Source organism: Mustelus asterias, chromosome 24 (assembly GCF_964213995.1).
Source record: "Mustelus asterias chromosome 24, sMusAst1.hap1.1, whole genome shotgun sequence".
Lineage (NCBI taxonomy): Eukaryota > Metazoa > Chordata > Chondrichthyes > Carcharhiniformes > Triakidae > Mustelus > Mustelus asterias.
This window is the reverse complement of record NC_135824.1, coordinates 49,796,564-49,822,749: the sequence shown is the minus strand read 5'-3', so window position 1 is coordinate 49,822,749 and position 26,186 is coordinate 49,796,564.

Genomic DNA, 26,186 nt, shown 5'->3' with positions numbered 1-26,186 from the left:
ATTGGTGGTTTAATGTTCTCGATCAAAGGGCTTTGATTGGTGGCTTAGCAGTCTAGAATGAAGGGCTTTGATTGGTGGCCTCATGTTCTGGAAAGATGGGCTTTGATTGGTGGCTTAGCATTCTAGGAAGATGATCTTATTTCATCATTAACTCTTGTTTGTGTTTTGAAAGGGAAATTGGCTTAGTTTCCGATCAGAATGTTCTAAGTGACATATCCAAATTGTTAATCTCTCTGTAACTGAGCTTGTCGATCTGTTATGTCTTTTCTGTCACTTGGGTTTTGAACCCAAGGTTTAAGGCCACGACTTACTGACCGTGGGAGTGATCCCATTGGTAACCATGTCACAGCCAGTCCCAGCATTCCCGCTGGGATCCAGCTCTGGTCACTGGAGGTAACGTTCTGCCGTCACGGTCCCTGGAAATTTGAAGGTGAAGATCCCTCGTTCGACAGTTGCCGTCCAGTCAGAGGATGGACAGGTCTCCAGTCCCAGCAACGTTACCCCTCCAGCCAATAGCAATGGCTATTACTGGGGCAGCAGGAGGCCCCAAAGCAGCAGCACTGAAGGAAGGGTGAGTGGAGAAGGGCTCACTGGGGCCTGTCAGCTGTGACGCATAAATCCTTTCTTCAGTTTTATCACAGAATTGTTACAGGGCAGAAGGAGGCCAGTCGGCCCATCGTGTCTGCACCAGCTCTCCCAACAAGCATCATGACTTAGTGCCATTCTCCTGCCTTTCCCCTGGCACATTTTTTCTATTCAAATAATCATCTAACGCCCTCTCGAATGCCTCGATTGAAGCTGCCTCCACCACACTCCCAGGCAGCACATTCCACTAATTCTCGCTAATTTTAAAAGTTTATTTATTAGTGTCACAAGTAGGCTTACATTAACACTGCAATGAAGTTACTGTGAAAATCTCCTAGTCACCACATTCCGGCGCCTGTTCAGGTACACTGAGGGAGAATTTAGCACGGCCAATGCACCTAATGTCTTTAGGACTGTAGGTAGAAGCCAGAGCACCCGGAGGAAACCCACGGAGACATGGGGAGAATGTGCAGACTCCACACAGACAGCGACCCAAGTAACCACTGTGCTGCCGTACCACCCTTTTACAAGCAAGGACGGTTTCCCCCTGTCTACTCTGTCCAGCCCCCCTTGTGATTTTGAACATCTCTATCGAATCTCCTCTTAGCCTCCTTCTCTCCAAGGAGGACAGTCCCAACCTTTCCAATCTATCCTCAATCCTTATCTCTAAGGAGAACAGTCCCAACCTCTCCAATCTATCCTCATAACTGAAGCTTCTCATCCCTGGAACCATTCTGGTAAACCTCTTCTGCACTCTCTCCAATGCGTTCACTTCCTTCCTGTAGTGTGGTGCCCAAAACTGTACACAATATTCCAGCTGAGGTCTAACTAGTGTCTTGTATAAGTTCAGCATTATTGACCGTGGCTGAACACAGACTGTGGGAAGCGGAGACCCTGCACCCTGTATCACTGCCATGGATGCTCATACCTTAATGCAGTTGAGACACTGATTGTTGGAACTCACTGCGGTGCATGAAGGATGAAGGACGGCATGGTGGCACTGTGGGGGAGGGGGGGGGGTTAGCACTGCTGCTGCACAGAACCAGGGACTTGGGTTTGATTCCGGCCTCAGGTGTGGAGTTTGCACGTTCTCCCGTTTCCTCCGAGTGCTCCAGTTACCTCCCACAGTTCAAAGATGTGTAGGTTAGGTGGATTGGCCATGCTAAATTGTCCCTTAGTGTCCAAAGGTCTGTAAGTTTAGATGAAGTAGCCATGCTAAAATGCTCCTTGCTGTCCAAAGGTCTGTACGTAGGTGGATTGGCCATGCTAAATTGCCCCTTGGTGTCTAAAGATGTGTAAGTTAGGTGGATTCACCAGGCTAAATTGCCCCTTAGTGTCCAAAGATGGGTAGGTTAGGTGGATTGGCCATGCTAAATTGCCTCTTGGTATCCAAAGATGTGTGGGTTAGGTTTATTAGCCATGGTAATTTCCCCTTAGTGTCCAAAGATGTCTAGGTTAGATTAGTCATGGGAAATGTGTGGGGTTACGGGGATTAAGTGGAGGGGAGGGCCTGGGTAAGATACACTGTCAGAGAATCGATGCAGTCTTGATTGGCCGAATGGCCTCCTTCAACACTGTAGGCATTAAAATCATAGAATCCCTCCAGTAAACCTCTTCAGCACTCTCGCATTAGTGAACCAGATGGGTTTTTCCAACAACTTTTTCATTCTTAATTCCAAATATTTTCTTTATTGAATTCAAATTCCACCAATTGCCGTGGCGGGATTCGAACCCGGGTCCTCCCAGAACATTAGCTGGGTTTCTGGATTAACAGTCTGGCGATAATACCACTAGGCCATCGCCTCCCCCTTACTCAGATATGAAGGATAGACATTGTTATGAATAAGTTTTAATGGAATACCTGAATTAGACAAAAGGCCAAACAGTCCGCCTGATTAAAGAGCCAGTAAACGCTCGATATCTTCAGGGTAGCTTGTTCGAATCAGTGCTGTAATCATTAAAATGCATTTCTAAACCTAAACTAATGATCCAGCTAGCTGCCTTTAATCCCCCTGAGCTATTCCAGCGCAGATACACTCAATTCCACTGACGTGAATGCCTGATAAGTGAATATTAATTGGAAGTCCCACAACTTTCTGCTTGTTTGCTGCATAATTTTCGATAACTCTATCCCTTTCAGCCCCGAATTCCTGTTCAATGATTTGATTCCTGAGTGCGTGCCCCGCATTCAATGTTCCCAGCGCTAATTATCCAATTACTGTCTCAGTTACGCCCTGCTTGACTGATCTGTTAAGTGTTCTCAGTGTGCCAATGAAAAAGCAATAATTTTACTTTCAGGGTAACACTCTGAAGTGGTTTGATATCGCGATCGAGGTTCCAATTTAACGCTTTGTAGCGTCCTGCCCAGGAGGGTTTCATAGAATCCCACAGTGCAGGAGGAGGCCATTCGGCCCATTGAGTCTGCACCGACCACAATCCCACCCAGGCCCTATCCCCATGCATTTACCCTAGCTAGTTCCCCTGACCCTAAGGGGCAATTTAGCATGGCCAATCCTCCTAACCTGCATATCTTGGGACACTAAGGGGCAATTTAGCATGGCCAATCCTCCTAACCCGCATATCTTGGGACACTAAGGGGCAATTTAGCATGGCCAATCCTCCTAACCCGCATATCTTGGGACACTAAGGGGCAACTTAGCATGGCCAATCCTCCTAACCCGCAAATCCTGGGACACTAAGGGGCAATTTAGCATGGCCAATCCTCCTAACCCGCATATCTTGGGACACTAAGGGGCAACTTAGCATGGCCAATCCTCCTAACCCGCAAATCCTGGGACACTAAGGGACAATTTAGCATGGCCAATCCTCCTAACCCGCATATCTTGGGACACTAAGGGACAATCTAGCATGGCCAATCCTCCTAACCCGCATATCTTGGGACACTAAGGGGCAACTTAGCATGGCCAATCCTCCTAACCTGCATATCTTGGGACACTAAGGGACAATTTAGCATGGCCAATCCACCTAACCTACACATCTTTGGGCTGTGGGAGGAAACCAGAGCACCCGGAAGAAACTCACGCAGAAACGGAGAGAATGTGCAAACTCCACACAGATAGTGACCTGAGGCTGGAATTGAACCCAGGTCGCTTTAGCTGTGAGGCAGCAGTGCTAACCACTGCGCCGCCGTGTCACCCATTAAGAAGCATTTAGATGAGCGCTTGAAATGCCATAGCACACGCGGCTACAGACCAAATACTGGAAAATAGCATTAGAACACGTAGGTGCTTGATGGCTGGTGCAGACGCGATGGACCGAGGGGCCTCTTTCCATGTTGTGAAACTCTATGACCTCATTCTCACTTCTGGGTGCTGAATAAAAGCAAGGAGCGAATAGCGTCACGCATCCACCTGAGACAAAATGGGGGGAGGGACCGTTTTATTGGCGTTTAATCTGAAAGGCACTCTCTCAGTTCCAGCGCTGGGAGTATCCACTGGCTCCATGTGGTTAAGCTGGGCCGTAACACCAAGGATCAGAGGTGAGTGAGCTACCAATGAGCCACAATTGATAGACTGAGGAGGTTAGTTGTGACCGTACCCCCCCCCCCCCCCCCCCACCCCCCCCGAATCCCTACCCCCATATTAAAGGAAGGGAGAATAGGGTTGAGAAGCTTTTCAGTGTGATTGAATGGCGGAGCTGACTCGATGGGCCGAATGGCCTAATTCTGCTCCTATATCTTATGATCTTATATCTGGCTTGTGGGAAAATGATACAAGATAAATAAAATGAGCTGTGGGGTGGGGGGAAACACACGAGGCAGAGTTTATGATTTAAAATGGTTGATGACAACATTATCTCATCAAAATATAGGATATTCATAGAATCCCTACTGTGCAGGAAACCATTCAGCCCATCAAGTCTGCACTGACAACAATCCCAGGGCCTATCCCTGTAACCCCACATATTTGCCGCACTAATCACTCTATCATGGGACACTAAGTGGCAATTTAGCACGGCCAATGCATCTAATCAGCACATCTTTCGGACTGTGGGAGGAAACCGGAGCACCCGGAGGGAACCCATGCAGACACGGGGAGAATGTGCAGACTCCACACAGACAGTGACTCAAGCGCAGGAATCGAACCCGGGTCCCTGGCGCTGTGAGGCAGCAGTGCCAACCACTGTGCCACCGTGATTGCATAGAATCCCTACTGCGCAGAAGGAGGCCATTTGGCCCATCGGGCCTGCTTGACTATGTGGCTCCTCCCATTGAGACAGGCCTGGAAACCTCATACATGGCCCAGTATATGATGGGTGTCTGTAAAGATTGACGTCACGTCCGAGGGTAAGTGTGTTAGAGTCTAATTATTTTTTCTAGTTCCGGGCCCATCAGGCTGTACAGGCCCACAAATGTATTTAAGTGTTTTTTTTTCGTTAGTTGAATGTGGTGAGAGTTTCTGCTCTCCCCCCTCCCACTGCCCGCCCCAACCTTTTGAGCCCAGTAAAGCCACCTCTGCTTCCCAATAAATCTTTATCTCCAACAACAGATGGACGTCTGCGTCTAACCATGAGACAGGAGGCAGAAGGCCAGTGAACCAATTGCTTCGTCAGTTTCTGCTTTTTTTTTAACCTCAAAGGGCTTGCCTGAGGGAAGCGAACATTTGGCTGTCAGTCAGACTCCCGAGTCCAGTCTAACCGAGGAAAGCAAGGTTGTTTTCATTCCCCCCATTTTCCTTCCCCTTGAACTTCCTCGCGGCGCCCGTCTTTCAGAGGGTCTGAAATTCCGAATACCTCTCGAATTCCGATGGGGATTCCGTAACACAAACACGGATAGGCCGCGAACCAACTGCACTCCAGTGACTCCTGAGGGCCTGCCAGGCTTAAGAAAAAAAATGGTCATTACCCAATTTTCAATAATTAGGGGCCTACCAAGTGGCTAATCAAAAGCAGATGACTCAAATACTTTGGATTGTTAAATTCACTACCTACAACATACCTTTCCCGGACAATTCAGATTGATGAGTGGGGGAGGGAGGGGTATTGGTGGGGCAGGACGGGGGTGGTGGTCCTGAAACCGCTCACAGAACGAAGCCCAGTCACATAATGGTCACTTGCCTGACTGGGGAATAAAATAGTGAAGTAAAAGTTAAATAAAGTTTATTTATTAGTCACAAGTAGGCTCACATTAACACTGCAATGAAGTTACTGTGAAAATCCCCTAGACCACACTCCCGTTCGGGTACACTGAGGGAGAATTTAGCACGGCCAATGCACCCTAACAAGCACGTCTTTCGGACTGTGGGAGGAAACCCGGAGCACCCGGAGGAAACCCACACAGACACAGGGAGAACGTGCAGATTCCACACAGGCAGTGACCCAAGGCGGGAATCCAACCTGGGTCCCTGGCGCTGTGAGGCAGCGGTGCTAACCACTGTGCCCCAATAGGCCCAAATCGTTTTCAATAGACTCAAAATATTTTATCTTCTGTCAACTCAAGACTACCATATACTAAGCCAATAGCCTATCTCTGACTGTAACACTACATTCTGCACTCTCTCCTTTCCTTCTCTATGAACTTGTCAGTATAGCGCGCAAGAAACAATACTTTTCACTGTATCCCAATACACGAGACAATAATAAATCAAATGGAGCAGAATGTGGGCAATGCACACATCACACCAAGCTCACTACTCCCCTCACCCCCCCACAGGACAACTGCCAATGTTCCCTTTCCCCAGTGTCTCATAAACATGTTTCACAGGGCAGTGGAGGGGTGACGTATTGTGTATGGAAGGAGATTGCATTAACATTGAACACTATTCTCTCCTAATTAATTCTAAATGGCCTTTTTCCAAATACAATTCCAATATAGGGCGGCACAGTGGTTAGCACTGCTGCCTCACAGCGCCAGGGACCCGGCTTCGATTCCCGGCTTGGGTCACTGTCTGTGTGGAGTTTGCACATTCTCCCCGTGTCTGCGTGGGTTTCCTCCGGGTGCTCCGGTTTCCTCCCACAGTCCAATGATATGTGGGTTAGCTGGATTGGCTGTGCTAAATTGACCCTTAGTGTCAGGGGGATTAACAGGGTAAATATGGTAAATATGGAAATTGTTTGGACTGGAAACCGGTTACCAGCGGAGTGCCACAGGGATCAGTGCTTAGTCCTCTGCTCTTTGTAATTTTTATAAATGACTTGGAGGAGGGGGCTGAAGGGTGGATCAGTAAATTTGCTGATGACACCAAGATTGGTGGAGTAGTGGATGAGGTGGAGGGCTGTTGTAGGCTGCAAAGAGATATAGATAGGATGCAGAGCTGGGCTGAAAAACGGCAAATGGAGTTTAACCCTAACAAATGCGAGGTGATTCATTTTGGTAGGACAAATTTAAATGTGGATTACAGGGTCAAAAGTAGGGTTCTGAAGAATGTGGAGGAACAGAGAGATCTTGGGGTTCATATCCATAGATCTCTGAAGGTTGCCACTCAAGTGGATAGAGCCGTGAAGAAGGCCTATAGTGTGTTGGCGTTCATTAACAGGGGGTTTGAGTTTAAGAGCCGTGGGGTTATGCTGCAACTGTACAGGACCTTGGTGAGACCATTTTTGGAATATTGTGTGCAGTTCTGGTCACCTCACTACAAGAAGGATGTGGAGACACTGGAAAGAGTGCAAAGGAGATTTACCAGGATGCTGCCTGGTTTGGCGGGTAGGTCTTATGAGGAAAGGTTGAGGGAACTTGGGCTTTTCTCTTTGGAGCGGAGGAGGTTGAGAGGAGACTTGATAGAGGTTTATAAGATGATGAGGGGGATAGATAGAGTGAACGTTCAAAGACTATTTCCTCGGGTGAATGGAGCGGTAACTAGGGGGCATAACTATAGGGTTCATGGTGGGAGATATAGGAAGGATGTCCGAGGTAGGTTCTTTACTCAGAGAGTGGTTGGGGTGTGGAATGGACTGCCTGCAGGGATAGTGGAGCCAGAAACTTTAGGAACATTTAAGAAGCTATTGGATAGGCACATGGAGTACTTCGGGATGATAGGGAGGAAATAGCTTGATCTGGGTTTCAGACAAAGCTCGGCACAACATCGTTGGCCAAGGGCCTGTTCTGTGCTGTACTGTTCTATGTTCTATGTGGGGTAACGGGGATAGGACTTGGGTGGGATTGTGGCTGTTGCAGACTCGATGGGCCGAATGGCCTCCTTCTGCACTGTAGGGATTCTATGATTCTACACATGACAATAATGAATCAAATCAAATCAATCAGTCAGACGCTTTGAAAAACAAATGTCACAAGTTACACATTTATAGGTTCACGCCCGTCTCCCCCCCCACCCTCATTATTCCCCAAAGCACTCCATACGCAACTTTTAACATTCGTGGACGCAGTCCCTTTTCAGGCAAGCAATTCATGCACAGAAAGATCCCACAACCGACAGACAGATAAACCAGCTTTTTGTGGTAGTTATTGAGCGACGGAGGATTATGGGTCAGGACAGCTCCCCCACCAACTCCCCCCCGCCCCCTGCCTCCCCCCTCCCCCCCACTCCCCCCCACCCGGGTAGGAGCTTGTGGGCGTCACTGGCTGGGCCAGCATTTGTTGCCCATCGCTAATTGCCCTTGGACAGAGTGGCAGGGTGCTTTCAGAGCCAAGCCCCTGTAACTGGAGTTTCGTTTGTTGGCGGGGGGGTGGGGGGGGGGGGGGGGGGGGGTGCGGTGGAGAACAGTGATGGAGGTGTGGGGGGAGGGGAGAGAAGGGGTGCTTGGGGGGAGGGTGGAGGGATTTGGGTTAGTGGGTGAGCTTCAAGTGATTCTGAAGGCTGTAATAGTGCTGCCAAGGGACGAAGAGGAGGAACAATGGCTGGGGAGATAAGAAACCCATGGGTTCCACAGTCGTCTCCCCATTAGTGGCTCGAAGATGACCTTCAGTTCTCTGCTCACTCCTGTTTCTGTGGAAGGTTCTTGCAATGAAACTCTTCCATTACCCCACACCCACTGTCAGCACTGAGCTGCTCCAGGTCAGGTGTGGCATACCTCACAAGGGGAATAAAATCTGCATTTTTTTCCCCAATAAGGGGCTAATTTTAACCCTCTTATTGGGGAAAAAAATGATGCAGATTTTAATATTAATCAGCAGACTCTGATCGGTGAGTCTGAAAAAGCAGGAAATCACCGGTCAGAATGGTTACCCTGAGGCGAGTGAGGGATGAAGAGAGGGGAGTAGGTGAGGAGGGAGAGGCGGAGGCCGCCGAGGTCTTCGCAAAAGGAGAGCATCTTTGCCACTCGACCCATGGCAGACCAGCAACAGTGAGACACGAACCGAATCAAGCCTTAGCGACGAGGGAGACGATGTGTGAAGCAGGAATCCAAAGAGTCCATAGAATCCCCACGCTGCAGAACTGGCCATTCAGCCCATCGAGCCTGCACCGACTCTCCGAAAGAACATCTTACCCAGACCCACCCCCTCCACCCTATCTCCGCAACCGCACACATTTACCAAGGCCAATTTCTCTAACCTGCACATCTTTGGACACTAAGGGGCAGGTTAGCATGGCCAATCCATCTAACCCGCACATCTTTGGACACTAAGGGGCAATTTAGCATGGCCAATCCACCTAACCTACACATCTTTGGAAACTAAGGGGCAATTTAGCATGGCCAATCCACCTAATTTACACATCTTTGGACATTACGGGGCAATTTAGCATGGCCAATCCACTAATTTACACATCTTTAGACATTACGGGGCAATTTAGCATGGCCAATCCACTAATTTACACATCTTTAGACATTACGGGGCAATTTAGCATGGCCAAACCACTTAACTTGCACATCTCTGGACACGAAAGGGCAATTTAGCATGGCCAGTCCCCCTAACCTGCACATCTTTGGGCACTAAGGGGCAATTTAGCATGGCCAATCCACCTAACCTGCACATCTATGGACACTAAGGTGCAATTTAGCATGGCCAATCCGCCTAACCTACACATTGATCGAGTGGATAGTCAGAGGATTTTTCCCAGGGCTGAAATGGTTTCCACAAGAGGACACAGGTTTAAGGTGCTGGGGAGTAGGTACAAAGGAGATGTCAGGGGTAAGTTTTTCACTCAGAGGGTGGTGGCTGCCAGCAACAGTGGTGGAGGCGGATTCGATAGGGTCTTTTAAGAGACTTTTAGATAAGTACATGGAACTTAGTAAGATAGAGGGTTATAGGTAAGCCTAGTAATCGCTAAGGTAGGGACATGTTCAGCACAACTTTGTGGGCTGAAGGGCCTGTATTGTGCTGTAGTTTTTCTATGTTTCTATCTTTGGAGTGTGGGAGGAAACTGGAGCACCCGGAGGAAACCAATGGGGAGAACGTGCAGACTCCACACAGACGCCCAAGGCCGGAATGGAACTGGGATCCCTGGCGCTGTGAGGCAGCGGTGCTAACCACTGTGACACCAATCTCTGTTATTGTCCATGATTTTGGACAGAAGTTTGGATGAGAATGCTAAGAGTTGCCACGGTAAGAAATGAAGTGAATTCTACCATGAGGACAGAGATGCAAATCTTTTTGAAGATGAGGCGGAACATTTCATTCATTTTATCGAGCTCTCTGCTTCGAGATCACCAGCTGATTTGTACAGACTTGTACACGATGGCTTGCAGGCAACCTTTCAAAATGTGGAAACCATCCTGGAAAAGATCTTTAACAACACCTGTCACAAATGCTTCAATTGAACATTCTTTCTCTGTATTGAAAAGAGTTAAAAATTATTCACATTATTCACAGGAACACCTGACAATTTCAGCAATATTGACGATTAAAAGATTTTACCTCTGAAGGTGAGATTGATGATTTTGTAGAGAAGATGTGTGGAGGAAATAAAACTATCTAAATTGCCATGCCAACAAAGAATGAAGAAAGAACATCTTAAAAATCTGCTCCTCTTTCACATTTGTACAATTACAGAATCTCCACAGTGCAGAAGAGGCCATTCGGCCCATCGCGTCTGCACTGACTTTCTGACAGAGTATTTTACCCAGGCCCTATCCCCGTAATCCCACCTAACCTACACATCTTTGGACACGAAGGGGCAATTTAGCATGGCCAATCCACCTAACCTACACATCTTTGGACACTAAGGAACAATTTAACATGGCCAATCCACCTAACCTACACATCTTTGGACACTAAGGTGCAATTTAACACGGCCAATCCACCTAACCTACACATCTTTGCACGCTAAGGGGCAATTTAGCATGGCCAACCCACCTAAATCGTACATCTTTGGACCCTAAGGTGCAATTTAGCATGGCCAATCCACCTAAATCGCACATCTTTGGACCCTAAGGGGCAATTTAGCATGGGCAATCCCCCTAACCTGCACATCTTTGGACCCTAATGGCAATTTAGCATGGCCAATCCACCTAACCTGCACATCTTTGGACACTAAGGGGCAGTTTAGCATGGCCAATTCACCTAACCTGCACATCTTTGGACACTAAGGGGCAGTTTAGCATGGCCAATCCACCTAACCTACACATCTTTGGACACTAAGGGATAATTTAGCATGGCCAATCCACCTAACCTACACATCTTTGGACACTAAGGGATAATTTAGCATGGCCAATCCACCTGACACAGACATGTTTGGACTGTGGGAGGAAACTGGAGCACCTGGAGGAAACCCACGCAGACACGGGGAGAACGCGCAAACTCCACACCGACAGCGGCACAAGCCAGGAATGCTTTACCTGCGCTGAGAGGGCGCGATGTTAGTTAGTGAGCGGGAAAGCACTTTGCTGGGCCACACTCAAATCAGTCAGCGTGTCAAACAAGGAACAAAATACCCCGAAGAAAAGGTCGCCCTCGGAGTAAACAAACGGTGGTTGTTTGGAGTCTGTGCTGTTTGGTTCTGAGCTGCCTTTTCGGCATTGAAAGGGTTACAGTGTCAGCTGTTCAACATTTGAAGCATTGGCTTGATTAGGAGACACATAATGCCCTCCTCACTGGTGGCTAATTGCTCTGTGCCCAAGGAGGCAGCGTGGCAGACTAAATACAGGAAACACAGCCTGAGGACTGAGCAACAGAGTGGCCAATGGGTTAGGGTTTCGTCAAAGAGAAAGTTGAATAAACGATAGTGCAACCCAGGGCCTTGCCTTCTGTTCATGTGAGTCTACAGAAGCCCTGACCCAAACGGCCTGCGTTACCTAATCTAATCCAGGGAGAGAAACCTGAGCCTCCAGCGGAGGTTCGACCGAGGTCGGGAGTTGAGGTTATCCACTATTAATTGGACTCCCCACCAGCCCCCCCCTCCGTTTTGTGCGGAATTGGGACAGTGCTGACCACTAACCCCCTGCAGGGGTTCAGTTGTTTTGGGTAGGCTGTGACACGCGAGCGAGGAGAGACGGAAACCTCCGCAGAGGGTGTGGGCAGGCTGAGAGGTCAAACATCAAGTCAAAATATCCAGAAGCTCACAGGCCTAGTTCCTTATCAGGAATGACATCAACCCGTTCACTGAGAAACCTGCTTTCTTTCTGGAGGGCACCTTTCTGTTTCGACGGGGGTGCTGGTGGGGAGGTGACATGAGGGGGGGATGAGGGGGAAAGAAAGGGGCGGGAGGGAGAGGGCAGCGGTGGGAGAGAAGCAGTTCTCAAACAATGACGAGACGGAGGATAGGAATCAGTGGTGGTGGAGGCGAACTCAATAGGGCCTTTTAAGAGACTCCTGGATGAGTACATGGGACTGAATAGGATGGAGGGTTATAGGTAGGCCTAAAAGGTAGGGATATGTTCGGCACAACTTGTGGGGCCGAAGGGCCTGTTTTGTGCTGTAGTTTTTCTATGTTTCTAGATAGAGGGCCTGATTTTACCGTCAGGTTGCGCCCGTTTTCGGGCACGAAAACTTGGTAAAGTCGGGGTGTGAGGTGAGTAGCGTGATCCGCGCCTGCCTCCTCGCCGGTCCCCCCTTTACCAAGGCCCGAAAATGGCCGCGATTGGGATCAAGCCCGAAACAGGCGCATTTGCATGCATTTAAATTGACTTAATGGGCTGCACACCCAACCTTACCGGCACTTCCCCCTTTACCACCATGTTCGCCCGTCCAGAATCGGCACGAAACAGATACGCTCCACAAAAGTCCGATTCGGGCGCTCCAGTTAGTGAGGAGGTAAGTGCCGAGCGTCCGATGGCTCTCTGCCTGAGATCAGTGAGGGGAAGGGGGGTCCGATGGCTCTCTGCCTGAGATCCGTGAGGGGGAAGGGGGGGTCCGCTGCCACTCTGCCTGAGATCAGTGAGGGGGAAGGGGGCTCCGCTGCCACTCTGCCTGAGATCAGTGAGGGGGAAGGGGGTGTCCGCTGCCACTCTGCCTGAGATCAGTGGGGGGAAGGGGGTGTCCGCTGCCACTCTGCCTGAGATCAGTGATGGGGAAGGGGGCTCTGCTGCCAGTCTGCTTGAGATCAGTGAGGTGGAAGGGGGGCTCCGCTGCCACTCTGCCTGAGACCAGTGAGGGGGAAGGGGGGTCCGCTGCCAGTCTGCCTGAGATCAGTGAGGTGGAAGGGGGGTCCGCTGCCAGTCTGCTTGAGATCGGTGAGGGGGAAGGGGGGGGGTCCGCTGCCACTCTGCCTGAGATCAGTGATGGGGAAGGGGGCTCCGCTGCCACTCTGCCTGAGATCAGTGATGGGGAAGGGGGCTCCGCTGCCACTCTGCCTGAGATCAGTGAGGGGGAAGGGGGGTCCGCTGCCACTCCATGCACAGTTGGAGGCACTGATTGGAGCTGCAGCGTTTTGGGTGCGTTAAGCCCCACCCACAGGCTTGTGCAGCGTGAATCGGAATCACTGATATTCTCGTAGGCAGAGTGCATATGGGGGTGCCTGAGAATGGGTCTAAAAGTCGGATCAAGGACCCCAAGAATCTGGGGAACTGGTGCAGCAACAATAATCTCTCCCTCAGCGCCAGTAAAACGAAGGAGATTGTCATTGACTCCAGGAAGCATAGTGGAGAACATGCCCCTGTCTGCATCAACGGGGACAAAGTGGAAATGGTCCAGACCTTCAAGTTTTTTGGTGTCCAGATCACCATCAAGCTGTCCTGGCCCCCCTGTAGGACATCCCTACGGACAAGCCCTCCGTATACACAGGATCTGCTCGGATGAGGAGGATCACAACAGACACCTCCAGACGCTGAAAGATGCCCTCATAAGAACGGGATATGGTGCTCGACTCATCGATCGACAGTTCCGATGCGCCACAGCGAAAAACCGCACTGACCTCCTCAGAAGACAAACACGGGACACGGTGGACAGAGTACCCTTCGTCGTCCAGTACTTCCCCGGAGCGGAGAAGCTACGACATCTTCTCCGGAGCCTTCAACATGTCATTGATGAAGACGAACGTCTCGCCAAGGCCATCCCCACACCCCCACTTCTTGCCTTCAAACAACTGCACAACCTCAAACAGGCCATTGTCCGCAGCAAACTACCCAGCCTTCAGGAGAACAGTGACCACGACGCCACACAACCCTGCCACAGCAACCTCTGCAAGACATGCCAGATCATCGACACAGATGCCATCATCTCACATGAGAACACCATCCACCAGGTACACGGTACATACTCTTGCAACTCGGCCAACGTTGTCTACCTGATACGCTGCAGGAAAGGATGTCCCGAGGCATGGTACATTGGGGAAACCATGCAGACACTAAGACAATGGATGAATGAACACCGCTTAACAATCACCAGGCAGGAGTGTTCTCTTCCTGTTGGGGAACACTTCAGCAGTCACGGGCATTCAGCCTCTGATCTTCGGGTAAGCGTTCTCTAAGGCGGCCTTCACGACACACGACAGCGCAGAGTCGCTGAGCAGAGACTGATAGCCAAGTTCCGCACACACGAGGACGGCCTCAACCGGGATCTCGGGTTCATGTCACACTATCTGTAACCCCCATGACTTGCCTGGGCTTGCAAAATCTCACTAACTGTCTTGGCTGGAGATAATGCACAATCTTTAATCTGTGCTTAACTCTCTCTCCACTCACATTGTCTGTACCTTTAAGACTTGATTAACTGTAAAGACTTGCATTCCAACCATTATTTTGTAAATTGAGTTTGTGTCTTTATATGCCCTGTTTGTGAACAGAACTCCCACTCACCTGACGAAGGGGCAGCGCTCCGAAAGCTAGTGGCTTTTGCTACCAAATAAACCTGTTGGACTTTAACCTGGTGTTGTGAGACTTCTTACTTTGCTTACCCCAGTCCAACGCCGGCATCTCCACATTCTGTCATCAAGCCAATTTTGTATCCATTTAGTGAACTTACCCTGGATCCTGTGAGATTTAACCTGTGTGGGTTAGGTGGATTGGCCATGGTAAATTGTCCCTTAGTGTCCAAAGATGTGTAGGTTGGGTGGATTGGCCATGCTAAATGTGTGGGTTAGGGAGATAGGGTGGAGGAGTATGATGCTCTTTCGGAGAGCTGGTGCAGACTCAATGGGCCGAATGGCCTCTTTCTGCACTGTAGGGATTCTACGACATGACGTGTCCCTGTTGTCGGGCGGATGGTGACTGATGGTCCAGCCACAAGATTAAGAAAGAAGAATCTGTCGCCTGCACTAACTGGTGCTTCTGGAGCCTTCATTTCGTTCAAATATTGAAGCAATAATGATGATAATGATGATGGCAACATGCACGCACTCTCTTCAGTATTGGGGTCATAAATGATGCATTTAAGGCAATGTTGGATAAGTACGTGAGGGAGGTAGGAACGGAAGCAGTGATAGGATGAGATGAAGGGACTTAGGAGGAGTCTCAACTGGATTATCAGGACTATCAGTCGAGCCTGAAACTGTTGTAAATTCCATTGCATTCTGTGGAAACAACCAGGACATTCACTGAAGAATTCAGAAGAAAACTCTTTATCCAGGATGCAATGTGGGACTTGCTGCTGCTTCGGGGAGTTGAGGTGAGTTACATAGACGTAATTAAAGAGTAGTTGGGTCCATACACACAATTTCTCCTCTCAGAGAGGAGAGAATCTGTGGAATTCTTTCCCGCAGAGGGCTGCAGAGGCTGGGGCGTTAAGTAGGGTCAAGGCTGAGATTTTTAATCAGTAAGGGAATCGGGATAAAGCGGGAAAGTGGGAGTTGAGGATTCGGGAGGCGATGGCCTAGTGGTATTATCACCAGACTATTATTCCAGAAACTCAGCTAATGTTCTGGGATCTGGATTCGAATCCCGCCACGGCAGATGGTGGAACTGGAATTCAATAAAAAATATCTGGAATTAATAATCTACTGATGACCTTGAAACCATTGTCGATTGTTGGATAAACCTGTCGAGTTCACTGCGGGGTGACAAACGGTGGCACAACGGTTAGCACTGCTGCCTCACAGCGTCAGGGACCCGGTTTCGATACCCGATTTAGGTCACTGTCTGTACGGAGTCTGCATATTCTCCACTTGTCTGCATAGTTTCCTCCGGGTGCTCCAGTTTCCTCCCATAGTCTGAAAGACGTGCTGGTTAGGGTGCATTGGCCGTGCTAAATTCTCTCTCAGTGTACCCGAACAGGCGCCGGAGTGTGGCGACTAGGGGATTTTCACAGTAACTTCATTGCAGTGTTAATGTAAGCCAACTTGTGTGACTAATAAATAAACTTAATGTCCTTTAGGGAAGGAAATCTGCTGTCCTTACCTGGTCTGGCCTACATGTGACTCCAGAGCCCCAGCAATGTGACTCTCACCTGCCCTCAAAGGTAACTAGGGATGGGCAATAAATGCTGGCCAGCCAGTGGCGCCCATGTCCCACGAATGAATAAAAAATAAAGTGAACCTATCAGATCAATCACAATCTCACTCAATGACGGAACAGGTTTGATGGGCCGAATGGCCTACTCTTTAAAGTTAAAGTTTATTTATTACTGTCACAAGTAAGGCTTACATTAACACTGCAATGTAGTTACTGTGAAAATCCCCTAGCCGCCACACTCCAGCGCCTTTTTGGGTCAATGCACCTAATCTTTTGGACTGTGGGAGGAAACCGGAGCACCCGGAGGAAACCCACGCAGACACAGGGAGAAGGTGCAGACTCCGCACAGACAATCACCCAAGCCGGGAATCGAACCCGGGGGCTGTGAAGCAGCAGTGCTAACCACTGTGCCACCGTGCCACCCACTCCTGCTCATATTTCTTATGGTCTTATGAGAGGAAAGGGAATAGAAGGATTTGCTCACAGGGTGAGAGATGTGGGAAGATGTCCATGAGGGCTCACAAAGACCTGTCTAAACTTACAGAGTTAAATCACCTTTTTCTGTGCAAGAAGTACAATTTAATGAAAATGTACGCCTCTTCCTACATCAGGATCTCAAACACTGACAGGATATACACCTGAAAAGCTCAAGTCTGTGAGGTGATAGAAGAGTGGGCTAATTGGCTAGCTCTTCAGAAGATGGGCCAAATGGCTTCTTTCTGTCAAATCAGAGTCTGTGAACATTGATGAGCACAATTTAGGAACAGAGCACAGGCCAAGGTGACCTGACGATGGGGCTTAGGTGGCGCAGGGGATAGCACTGCTGCCTCACAGTGCCAGGGACCTGGGTTTAATTCCTGGCCTCGGGTCACTGTCTGTGTGAAGTCCGCTTGTTTACCCCGGGTCTGCGTGGGTTTCCTCCGGGTGCTCCGGTTTCCTCCCACACTTCAAAGATGTGCAGGTTAAGTGGATTGGCCATGCCAAATTGCCCCTTAATGTCCAAAGATGTGTAGGTTAGGTGGATTGGCCATGTTAAATTGCCCCTTAGTGTCCAAAGATGTGCGGGTTGGGTGGATTGGCCATGCTAAATTGCCACTTAGTGTCCAAAGATGTGCGGGTTGGGTGGATTGGCCATGCTAAATTGCCCCTTAGTGTACAAAGATGTGTAGGTTAGGTGGATTGGCCATGCTAAATTGCCCCTTAGTATCCAAAGATGTGGAGGTAGGTGGATTGGCCATGCTAAATTGCCTCTTAGTGTCCAAAGATGTGCAGGTTAGGTGGAATTAGCCACAGTAAATGTGTCGGCTTACAGGTATTGGGTGGAGAAAAGGGCCTGGGTAAAGTACCCTGTCGGAGGGAGCTGGCGCAGACTCAATGGGCCGAATGGCCTCCTTCTGCACTGTCGAGATTCTATAAACATTTCTATGGTTCAATCTTTCTGGATTAGATTAAGGGGCGTGTTAATTGAAGTTTTTAAAATTGGAAGTCGAGAGAGGAATGAAAATCTGGAGCCCAAATCAAGGACAGGTGAGGAACAATAGAGAAGCAATGCGAAGAATTCTTTTCCTCACTCAGAGGGTGGTTGGGGTCGGAAAACGGGTTCCTGAGAGAGTGATGAAGGCGGATTCGATCGAGGTGCTCAAAAAGGGATATCGGGAAGGCTATCCCGAATCGTAGAAACCCGACAGTACACAGGAGGAGGCCATTCGGCCCATCGAATCTGTGGTTGGTACAATCTGAAGAGAAAGAAATTTAGTTTCTAAAGGCAACGTCTTTGTTAATGTCCCGGTGATTTTTCTCCAGCGTCGTAGTGTCCAGGCCCACCCTGGAGGAGCCGGCAACCCCGAGTAACGCTCACAGACTCCCTTGTCCGTTTCGAGCTGGTGGCCGTACATTCAGCCTCCTTAAAGTTTCATTATTTCCTCACTCTCGCCCGCCTTCACAATACACATCGTACCATTTAACTGGAGGTTTTTTTTTTAGATTTTTGCTTCGACTCTCGCTAAGTACAGCCTGTGGCAATGATGTGCAGACTCCCCGCTCCCTGAAGAAGCCCACGTCAATATCCTGGAGTGTTTCTTTAGCTTTTCGCTTCCCCGCTTCAGAATCCGATTGATTTTTCAATTCAACAGAAACAATCTGAAGTCACCACGGGCCTGGTCTCCAGGATGACCCTGCCTCTGGCTTCGAGACAAAGATCCCACCGTTCCATCTTCAATTCCCCTTTAAGTAGATCCCGCCCTCCCTTTTATCGATGGAAACCAGCGAGGTTGGAGCATTACTGCAAATACACTTCTCCAGAAAGCATTCCCGTGGATAAGGGAAGGGGAGGGGGTGCGGGAGGGAGGGGGTGCGGGAGGGAGGGGGTGGAGAATTCCCCTCGCTGTTGTCTGTATTTTTCCACATCGCCCCTTCCCAAAAACTACACGGACGCTCCGGCTTCAACAACACGCTTCTCTCTGCCGTCCGGGACACAGCGAGGGTCCCAGAACTTAACCAGCACCGTCCTGAAAACGTAAAATCCTGCCCGAGGTCAACGGATTTTTCCATGTCCCGCCCCGATTCCCACGGTGGGCGGGACAGTGAAATTCCAGCCATAGAATCGCTGGATCCTTACAGTGCAGAAGGAGGCCATTCGGCCTGTTGAGTCTGCACCGACGCTCCGAAAAAGCATCCCACCCAAGTCCTCCCCTCCGCCGTATCCCATTACCCCATGCTAATCTTCCTAAACCACACATCTTTGGACATTAAGGGGTAATTTAGCATGGCCAATCCACCTACCAGCACGTCATTGGACACCAAGAAGCAATTTAGCATGGCCAATCCACCTAGCACGCACATGTTTGGACACTAATGGGCAATTTAGTACGGCCAATCCACCTAACCTACACATCTTTGGACACTAAGGGACAATTTAGCATGGCCAATCCACCTAACCTGCACATCTTTGGACACTAAGGGACAATTTAACATGGCCAATCTACCTAATCTACACATCTTTGGACACTAAGGGACAATTTAGCATGGCCTATCCACCTAACCTGCACATCTTTGGACACTAAGGGACAATTTAGCATAGCCAATCCACCTAATCTACACATCTTTGGACACTAAGGGACAATTTAACATGGCCAATCCACCTAATCTACACATCTTTGGACACTAAGGGACAATTTAGCATGGCCAATCCACCTAATCTACACATCTTTGGACACTAAGGGACTATTTAGCATGGCCAATCCACCTAACCTACACATCTTTGGACACTGAGGGGCAATTTAGCATGGCCAATCCACCATGGATCTGAGGCCCAAGGAAATGAGGGGAATTACATCGCCAGAGAAATTGAGATACGATGATGATAATCAATAGATGCAGACATCAGTGACATGATTGAGTCCATCCCATGTAATCCCCCCACTAACCATTGAAGCTTAGGCCGGAATTTTACCGTTCTGCCTGCCCCGGGAATCGGAGCGGGCGAGAGGCGGACCATGGAGAGGTCCATTGACCTCTGGCGGGATTTTACAGTTTTGGGATGAGCGAGGCCATAAATTCCCATCCTGTGTCTCCCATTTGCCTTGTAAAGGGGTTGATGAAGATGTGCTCAGTGTTGAGGGTGTAGGAGCCACGGGCCACCCCTCTGCTTTCTCCCCCAACCCCCCACCCCGCCCGCGATGTTCATACAGAGGGCAGGTCAAAGCCCTGGAACTCTCTCCCTAACAGCACAGTGGATGTACCTACACCACAGGAACTGCAGCAGGTTCAAGAAGATGGCTCACCGCCACCTTCTCAAGGGGCAACTAGGGATGGGCAATAAATGCTGTGCCCAGCCAGCGATGCCCACGTCCCCGTAAATGAGGATTGCAAGTGGTGCCCCAGCCAAAAGGAACGGGTTTACCACTGAGCTGGCAAACTGCCAGGATCTGGACAGCAACAGTGGGCACAACGTTGGCATCAGTGCCACCTGGATCATTTTTGACTTCCTCCCTTGGCGATGTCTGGTGAATCCGAGACAGACCTGGGTCGATGTTTGTCTTCAGCTCCTGGCTCAGCGACGAGCGGGAGGTGAATGAGCAAGGAGGTGAGCCGAGGAACTAGGGAAGCTATCCGCTCAGTGGTGTCAATTGTGGGATCTTGCTGTGCGGACAATTGGCTGCTGTGTTTTCAACCTTATAACAAGTAACGACTCGAGAAATGAATTCAACGGGCTGCAAAAGACCTTCCGGGCCCACTGATGTTACGAAAGGTTGTAAGCATATTAAAATCTATCATATATATCATTTAGTGGAACTCACTGACTGGTATGGCAGTACAGTGTTTAACACGGCACCGTGGCACAGTGATTAGCACTGCTGCCCCATAGCGCCAGGGACTTGGATTCGATTCTCGGCTCGGGGTCACTGTCTGTGTGGAGTCTGCGCATTCTCCCCGTGTCTGCGTGGGTTTCCTCCGGGTGCTCCGGTTTCTTCCTACAGTCCAAAGATGTGCAGGTTAGGTAGATTGGCCGTGCTAAATTGCTCCTTGGGGGATTAAAAGGGTAAATACGTGGGGTTAGAGGGCCTGGTTGGGATTGTTGTCCCTGCAGGCTCGATGGGCCAAATGGCCTGCTACTGCACTGCAGGGATTCTATGATTTAACACTGCTGTCTCACAGCGCCAGGGACCCGGGTTCAATTCCAACCTCGGGTGACCATCTATGTGGAGTCTGCACGTTCTCCCCGTGTCTGAATGGGTTTCCTTCGGGTGCTCCGGTTTCCTCCCACAGTCTGAAAGATGTGCAGGTTAGGTGGATTGGCCGTGCTAAAATTGCCCCTTAGTGTCAGGGGGATTAGCAGGGTATATACGTGGGGTTACGGGGATAGGGCCTGGGTGGGGTTGTTGTCAGTGCAGGCTCGATGGGCCGAAAGGCCTCTTTCTGCACTGTAGAGAGTCGATGATTCTATTCTGTGTGAGAGAGCTGGAAGTGGAGATGAGTAACCATTTCACACACAAAAATTTCAAATTGGACAGACACTTGAAGGAAATAAACTTGTGGGACTACAGGGCATAAAGCGGGGGAATGGGACTGACTGGACTGCTCTACTGAATGGTTGGAATCAGCAGCGCAGCGACTCAGTGAGACTCACCTGACAGACCGGCTTTAACTCTGGAGGTTCCGATATTTTTCAAGGTTGGCCTTTCATGTCTGCAGCTTTGCCTCTGGCTGTGCACCACCCACCCCCCCCCCTCCCCCCCGCCCCGAGGGACAACAAGAAACGGCGGTTAAAGCAACCGTGTTTCTCCCCTTTCCTGAATCCTCCACCCACTAGCTCCCGGAACTCAGTGTTTGGCACAGTCTGCAAACATCCTACCCCCACCCCCCTTCCCCTCTCCCAGGCCCTGTCTGTATCCATTAGGGTTCAGAAGAACGAGATGTGTTCTCATTGAAGGATGTAAGATCCTGCGGGGACTGGATGTACGGTGGATGCTGAGGGGATGATTCACCTTGAGGGACAGACCAGAACATGGGGGCACTGTTTAGAAATAGGGGCGGCCCAGTGGGATAGTGGTTAGCTCTGTTGCCTCGCAACGTCAAGAATCCAGGTTCAATTCTAACCTCAGGTGACTGTCTGGGTGGAGTCTGCATGTTCGCCACATATATGCCTGGGTTTGCTCCGGGTGCTCCGGTTTCCTCCCACAGTCCAAAGATGGGCAGGTTATGGAGATTGACCATGTTAAATTGCCCCTTCGTGTCCTGGGATGTGCGGGTTAGGTGGATTGGCCATGATAAATTGTCTCTCAGTGTCCAAAGATGTGCGGGTTAGGTGGATTGGCCATGATAAATTGTCGCTTCGTGTCCAAAGATTTGCAGGTTAGGTGGATTGGCCATGCTAAATTGTCCTTTAGTGTCCAAAGATGTGCGGGTTAGATGGATTGGCCATTCTAAATTGTCTCTTAGTGTCCAAAGATGTGTAGGTTAGGTGGATTGGCCATGCTAAAAATGGCCCCTTCGTGTCCAAAAATTTGCAGGTTAGGTAGATTGGCCATGCTAAATTGCCCCTGAGTGTCTAAGTTTAAAGTTTATTTATTAGTGTTACAAGTAGGCTTACATTGACACTGCAATGAAGTTATTGTGAAAATCCCCTAGTAGCCACACTCCGGCACCTGTTCAAGTACACTGAGGGAGAATTTAGCATGGCCAATGCACGTAACCATCATGTCTTTTGGACTGTGGGAGGAAGCTGGAGCACCCGGAGGAAGCCCACGCAGACACGGGGAGAACGTGCAGACTCCGCGCAGACAGTGACCCAGGCTGGGAATCGAACCTGGGTCCCTGGCGCTGTGAGGCGGCAGTGCTAACCACTGTGCTGCCTCTAGTGTCAGGTAGACTAGCAAGGTAAATACGTGGGGTTATGGGGCGAGGGCTTGGGTGGGATTGTTGTTGGTGTAGGCTCGATGGGCCGAATGGCCTCCATCTGTACTGTCGGGATTCTATGAGTGTCCCAATCAAGACGGAGAGGAGGAAATCTTTGTCTCCCTCAGAGGTTTGAGAGTTCTCTTCCCCAGATATTGAGGGGAGGCAGGGTCTTTGAATATTTTAAACAACAGGTTAAAGTCCAACAGGTTTAGTTGGAATCACGAGCTTTCGGAGCGCTGCCCCTTCATCAGGTGAGTGATTCCCAATAAACCAGTTGGACTTTAACCTGGTGTTGTGAGACTCCTTACTGTGCCCACCTCAATCCAACGCCGGCATCTTGACATCGTGAATATATTTAAGGCAGAGGTGGAAAGATTCTTGGCTAACTAGGGGAGTCAAAGGTCATGGGGGGGGTGTGGGGGATGGGGATTTGGTGGGAATGTCCAGTTGAGGCCTCAATGGGGTCAAGCCAAGATCTTATTGAATGGCGGGGTAGGCCCGAGGGGCCGAATGGCCTATTGCTACTCCTCGTTTGTGCATTTTGAAGACACTTTGAGGCCTTTGAAACGAGAGGAATGGGACGCGAGACAGCCAGAGTGTTAAACATGTGCGATTTTATTAGTTTGTCAGCCCCGTACGGAGCTCAGCGGTGATCTTGCAGCTGAGGAGGACGAGAGAGCGAGTTCCCCGATATTTATGATGATGTGGAAAATTATCAGTTGATCTCAGAGGTGCCTTTAATGGCTTGTTAATCTCCTGATGTACAACCATCAAGCTAATTTGAATCGGATTTCCAAGCCTAATGTTTTCTGTTCTGCACGACTTTCTCCCGGCGACACAGAGAGTACGCTGCGGAGAATGACAGGATAATTTGGATACTCGTCACTGCAGGAATCATTCAGGGCTGCTTTAGCCCTCATTAAGCTGTAGAGCTGTAATGAAACTGAAGCTCAGGGCTGTCCTCCTGCAGTCTGGGCCTCATTTGCATGCGCCTCTCCGTGCTGTGTTTAAACAGAGGCTGCTGGGCGGATTGGAGCTGAATGTGTGGGGGGCTGGGAGCGAGGCGAGGGAGGGGGAGTGGGTAGCCTGTGCTCTGAACAGTCCCAATCACTCCCACCCATCCTCTCTCTCTTCAGGGAGCCTCTGTCCTCTGTGTGTGTCCCCCCCCCCCGCCCAAACCAGCTGCAGCAACTGAATCCCGACAGTGCAAGAAGGAGACCTTTCTGCCCGTCGAGCCTGTGCCGACTCTCTGACAGAGCATCCCATCCAGGTCCTATTCCCGTAACCCTAATTCTGGCTGTACACACTACCAGAAGAACGCAAAAACTTTGGAGAGGGTACAGAAAAGGTTTAGCGGGGTGTTGCCTGGTAAAGAGGATTTTAGCTATGAGGAGAGATTGGACAACCTTGGTTCGTTGTCACTTGAACGTTGGAGGCTGAGGGGGGCGACCTGATAGAAGCTTAGCCCGCTAATCCCCCTAACCTGCACATCTTTGAACACTAAGGGACAATTTAGCATGGCCAATCCACCTAACCTACACATCTTTGGACACTAAGGAGCAATTTAGCATGGCCAATCCACCTAACCTACACATCTTTGAACCCTAAGGGGCACTTTAGCATGGCCAATCCACCTAACCTGCACATCTTTGAACACTAAGGGGCAATTTAGCATGGCCAATCCACCTAACCTACACATCTTTGAACACTAAGGGGCAATTTAGCATGGCCAATCCACCTAACCTGCACATCTTTGGGCACTAAGGGACAATTTAGCATGGCCAATCCACCTAACCTGCACATCTTTGGACACTAAGGGGCAATTTTGCATGGCCAATCCACCTAACCTGCACATCTTTGGGCACTAAGGGACAATTTAGCATGGCCAATCCACCTAACCTGCACATCTTTGGACACTAAGGGACAATTTAGCATGGCCAATCCACCTAACCTGCACATCTTTGGGCACTAAGGGACAATTTAGCATGGCCAATCCACCTAACCTGCACATCTTTGGACACTAAGGGACAATTTAGCATGGCCAATCCACCTAACCTGCACATCTTTGGGCACTAAGGGACAATTTAGCATGGCCAATCCACCTAACCTGCACATCTTTGGGCACTAAGGGACAATTTAGCAATACCAATCCACTCGAGAATCTATAGAATGGGCCTTGAGCTGGCAATTTTCAGACCAAGTGCCTACATTGCCGTGGTGAATGCTGTCCTTTGAAGGCAACACAGCAGAGTTAGGATCACATGGTCTGCACAACCAATCGGGACTCAGAGATTGCAATGATGTCGTGATGAGAAAGCATCCTGGGCAGAGAGGCGTTTTTGGAGCGAGCTCCAGCCACCCAGGTTTCTGTTTTCTCAATCGTTAAAGTTTATTTATTAGTGTCACAAGTAAGGCTTACATTAACACTGCAATGAAGTTACTGTGAAAATCCCCTAGTTGCCACACTCCGGCGCCTGTTCGGGTACACTGAGGGAGAATTTAGCACGGCCAATGCACCTTAACCAGCACGTCTTTCGGACTGTGGGAGGAAACCGGAGCACCCGGAGGAAACCCACGCAGACACGGGGAGAACATGCAGACTCCACACAGACAGTGACCCGAGCCGGGAATTGAACCCGTGTCCCTGGCGCTGTGAGGCAGCAGTGCTAACCCACTGTGCCACAATGCCAGTGTCTGTATCCAATTAATGTCTTTATTGTTTCTGGTGAAGTCTCTGAAAGGTGCAAATCCACAACTACAAACCAGGGAGAAATGTTCAGTTCCTGTCATGTTGCAGCTGTGTCGAACTTTAGTTAGGCCACATTTGGAATATTGTGTACAGTTCTGGCTGTATGCACTACCAGAAGAATACGAAAGCTTTGGAGAGGGTACAGAAAAGGTTTAGTGGGGTGTTGCCTGGTTTGGAGGGTTTTAGCTATGGGGAGAGATTGGACAAACTTGGTTCGTTGTCGCTTGAACGTCGGAGGCTGAGGGGGGCGACCTGATAGAAGCTTACAAAATGATGAGAGGCATGAATAGAATGGATAGTCAGAGTCTTTTTCCCAGGGTAGAAACGTCAGTGACTAGGGAGATAGGTTTAAGGTAAAAGGGGGAAAGTTTAAAGGAGATGCGAGAGGCAAGTTTTTTTTTACACAGAGGGCCTGGAATGCGCTGCCAGAGGAGGTGGTGGAAGCAGATACAACAGCAACATTTAAGAGGCATCTTGACAGATACATGAGTAGGCAGGGAATAGAAGGATATGGACCGCGTACAGGCAAGAGGTCTTCAGTTTAGAAAGGTGTCTTGTGTCGGTGCAGGCTTGGAGGGCCGAAGGGCCTGTTCCTGCGCTGTATTGTTCTTTGCTCTTTATTTTTTTATCTGTCTGGCTGAGTGAATCCCCAGGCCTGAAGGAATCTGTTCAAACAAGGGCTCTCCTGTTCCTCTACATCTGACTAGCACCAGTTCGCTGCCCTCTCCTGGGCTGCACTGTTCAGGAAAGCAGAGTTCGGCAGGCCTTAGGTTTC